At 33.8% G+C, this 4,642-nt stretch overlaps 2 non-coding genes across 2 annotated transcripts; both read right to left on the bottom strand.

The window, feature by feature from the left end:
• Positions 1 to 575: 575 nt before the first annotated feature.
• On the bottom strand, positions 576 to 754 carry LOC116803300. The gene has a single exon (XR_004363536.1). It is a non-coding gene; the product is annotated as a 5.8S ribosomal RNA (ribosomal RNA).
• A 687-nt stretch (positions 755 to 1,441) lies between these two features.
• On the bottom strand, positions 1,442 to 3,436 carry LOC116803302. The gene has a single exon (XR_004363538.1). It is a non-coding gene; the product is annotated as a small subunit ribosomal RNA (ribosomal RNA).
• Between the last annotated feature and the right edge of the window lie 1,206 nt (positions 3,437 to 4,642).

The following is a 4,642-nucleotide window of genomic DNA, read 5'->3' on the forward strand; positions in this document are numbered from 1 at the left end:
CTCATACTAGAATATTGACGCTCCATACACTGCATCTCACATTTGCCATATAGACAAAGTGACTTAGTGCTGAACTGTTTTCTTTTCGCTCGCCGCTACTAAGAAAATCCTTGTTAGTTTCTTTTCCTCCCCTAATTAATATGCTTAAATTCAGGGGGTAGTCCCATATGAGTTGAGGTTGTATATATAACTATATTTTGCCATAAATTCTTTATATATAAATGATAAAACAATCAATTAAATTCGTTATAAATAGTTCCAATAGTTCTTGTAAGCAAAGTCATTTTTATCCATTTAACGAACCAACGAAGAATAATAACAAAACCAAGATTTTTCTTTTTCCGAATCATTAATAAGAGACAATTCTAGATGAAAAATATTTCAATTTTTTATGCTAGACATTTCTCAGTATTATTTGATTGAAAAAGAAAATATTTCTCTTCGTTTTTCACATTCAAATGTGAGATAATGTTTTTCATTTCTTTTTTAATATTATGAATAAAATCATTATTTAATCCAATAATATACCATATGCTTATAAAAAATTTATAAACAACTTAATTAGCATAGTCTTACAACCCTCAACCATATGTAGTCCAAGCAGCACTATAAAATTAATTAAAGTACATAACAGCATGGACTGCGATATGCGTTCAAAATGTCGATGTTCATGTGTCCTGCAGTTCACACGATGACGCACAGTTTGCTGCGTTCTTCATCGACCCATGAGCCGAGTGATCCACCGCTTAGAGTTTTATAATTCAATTTTATATAATGTCAATATTGTTTTTATTGAAAGAAATTAAAAATACACCATTTTACTGGCATATATCAATTCCTTCAATAAATTTATTTTTATACCTAAAATAAATGTTGCGAAATGTCTTAGTTTCATATAAGCATTATGTATCATAATAATCTGGTTATGGTTTGCTATTTTGGGTGACACATACTGCAAAATTTATATAAAACATTAACCTGATGGATGACAGGTACAAACATTGTATATTTTAGGTTGTTGCATTAGCCAACGTATGCTCATAACATAGATGAACAATACATATTCGCAACGCGTGTATATTATGGTCCATATACACACACACTTATTTTGATTACCACACATTCAAAATTATTTTTATTTTAATTCGACTTCTACTTTCGAATTTAGTTTAGTTTCTTCGATTTCCATTTTCGAGAATTTGTTTTTATAGGAAACGCCGTTGTTGTAGTAAGTACTGCCACAAATACGCACAGCAACATTAATAATGTTAAAGTCTTTTTATGAGGTTGCCAAGCCCCACATATAAAATAAAAGCCATCTTCATTTTATTTTGACTTTAACTTTTGATTCCGTGGAATCATTTTGTAATATTTTTATTTTGGTAAATTGTATTTATTTGTATTATAACAAATATTTATTAACGATAAGGATATTATACAATAATGATCCTTCCGCAGGTTCACCTACGGAAACCTTGTTACGACTTTTACTTCCTCTAAATAATCAAGTTCGGTCAACTTTTGCGAAACAACCGTAACACGCAAGGCGTCACAGTGATCACGTCCGGAGACCTCACTAAATAATTCAATCGGTAGTAGCGACGGGCGGTGTGTACAAAGGGCAGGGACGTAATCAATGCGAGTTAATGACTCACACTTACTGGGAATTCCAAGTTCATGTGAACAGTTTCAGTTCACAATCCCAAGCATGAAAGTGGTTCAGCGGTTTACCCGGACCTCTCGGTCTAGGAAATACACGTTGATACTTTCATTGTAGCGCGCGTGCAGCCCAGGACATCTAAGGGCATCACAGACCTGTTATTGCTCAATCTCATTATTGCTAGACGCAATTTGTCCATTTAAGAAGCTAGTGTCCTTATAATGGGACAAACCAACAGGTACGGCTCCACTTACATAAACACATTCAAACACAATAAACATTTTACTGCCACCATGAATGAAGGCTACATAAGCTTCAGCACCATAATCCTGAAGATATCTATTTAATATATTTGAGTCTCGTTCGTTATCGGAATTAACCAGACAAATCACTCCACGAACTAAGAACGGCCATGCACCACCACCCATAGATTCGAGAAAGAGCTATCAATCTGTCTTACACACTTATGTTCGGACCTGGTAAGTTTTCCCGTGTTGAGTCAAATTAAGCCGCAGGCTCCACTCCTGGTGGTGCCCTTCCGTCAATTCCTTTAAGTTTCAGCTTTGCAACCATACTTCCCCCGGAGCCCAAAAGCTTTGGTTTCCCGGGAAGCGACTGAGAGAGCCATAAAAGTAGCTACACCCAATTGCTAGCTGGCATCGTTTATGGTTAGAACTAGGGCGGTATCTGATCGCCTTCGAACCTCTAACTTTCGTTCTTGATTAATGAAAACATCTTTGGCAAATGCTTTCGCTTAAGTTAGTCTTACGACGGTCCAAGAATTTCACCTCTCGCGTCGTAATACTAATGCCCCCAAACTGCTTCTATTAATCATTACCTCTTGATCTGAAAACCAATGAAAGCAGAACAGAGGTCTTATTTCATTATCCCATGCACAGAATATTCAGGCATTTGAAGCCTGCTTTAAGCACTCTAATTTGTTCAAAGTAATAGTACCGGCCCACAATAACACTCGTTTAAGAGCACTAGTGCAGGTTTTTAAATAGGAGGAACATATGAAAAAATACAAGTATTTAATCACATATAAGAACTCCACCGGTAATACGCTTACATACATAAAGGTATAGTACTAACCACAATTGTAAGTTGTACTACCCGTATGAAGCACAAGTTCAACTACGAACGTTTTAACCGCAACAACTTTAATATACGCTATTGGAGCTGGAATTACCGCGGCTGCTGGCACCAGACTTGCCCTCCAATTGGTCCTTGTTAAAGGATTTAAAGTGTACTCATTCCAATTACAGGGCCTCGGATATGAGTCCTGTATTGTTATTTTTCGTCACTACCTCCCCGAGCTGGGAGTGGGTAATTTACGCGCCTGCTGCCTTCCTTAGATGTGGTAGCCGTTTCTCAGGCTCCCTCTCCGGAATCGAACCCTGATTCCCCGTTACCCGTTGCAACCATGGTAGTCCTAGATACTACCATCAAAAGTTGATAGGGCAGACATTTGAAAGATCTGTCGTCGGTACAAGACCATACGATCTGCATGTTATCTAGAGTTCAACCAATATAACGATCTTGCGATCGCTTGGTTTTAGCCTAATAAAAGCACATGTCCCATAAGGTTCATGTTTTAATTGCATGTATTAGCTCTAGAATTACCACAGTTATCCAAGTAACTGTTAACGATCTAAGGAACCATAACTGATATAATGAGCCTTTTGCGGTTTCACTTTTAATTCGTGTGTACTTAGACATGCATGGCTTAATCTTTGAGACAAGCATATAACTACTGGCAGGATCAACCAGAATAATGTTTTTCCTTCATATTCCATTCATATTTTTTGAATCGAAATAAGCAATATAATAGATATATAGATTTTTCACTTTATATAATTCCATGATTTTTATTATATTGAATAAAATTCAATATTTCGCCTTTGGGTAAAATTTTAAATATATAAATATAAGTAAAAAATCTATTCGATTACGGCCATTTTTATATAGCATTCGTAATCCATATTTTCATTTTTAATTTATACTTGTTTTACCAATATAACAAGAATTTCATATAATTATTGTAATATATATGTTTCTATAATTTTATCTTTTTATATATACATATTTCATTATAAAATATCATTTTATTTCCAACATACATAATTATTGTATCCACACATGTACAATTTTTGTTTAACCAATATAAATATTAAGTTAAATCATTTGCATTTTGAAGATAAATTTAAAATTTATCTCTTTTCATATATCTCTCTGGTAATATATAACATAAAACCAAGCGCATATGATAATATTTCCACATTTAATATATAATTTTATATTTCTTTCATAAGAATCCATATTTGTATTATACCGTAACGATATAATAATCCAACTATACGGCAGGTAATAAATTAATATTTGCCTGCCTCCAAAAATTAACGATAATATATGGAAACGATTTGTTATTCTATATATAATAGAAACTTGACTTTTGTTTCAACGATATTATCTAAAAAGCGTATATTCCTATTATCCGCGGAGCCAAGTCCCGTGTTCTATAGAACTGAGAAACAAATTTGTACGGATAATAATATACTTTATTTTATGTAACCAATATAAACATAATCCGAAATAAATATTTCGAATAATGCGGGAGGTCGGCAACCACTGCCTACCTATAGTAGTTTTTGAACCCGCTGTCCTCAAAGCGGGTATTTTCAATTCCGTTTGCCACCCAACATACGGTCTATTCTCTTATATATTAAGAGATTATAGGAACATTTCATTTTTTTTCCATTATTCATATATAATATGATTATTTTTTTTTTTATACATATAATAAATATTAATTTTTATATGTTTATTATTTAATTTACTCATATAATTGCCAAATTCATATGAATACATAAGTTTTGAACAATATGAGAGGTCGGCAACCACTGCCTACCTATAGTAGTTTTTGAACCCTCTGTCGTAATTCCGGTCGTTTACACTACTATACCCTCTCACTATAATGGC

The sequence above is a fragment of the Drosophila sechellia genome, unplaced genomic scaffold, assembly GCF_004382195.2.
Source record: "Drosophila sechellia strain sech25 unplaced genomic scaffold, ASM438219v1 U_45, whole genome shotgun sequence".
NCBI lineage: Eukaryota > Metazoa > Arthropoda > Insecta > Diptera > Drosophilidae > Drosophila > Drosophila sechellia.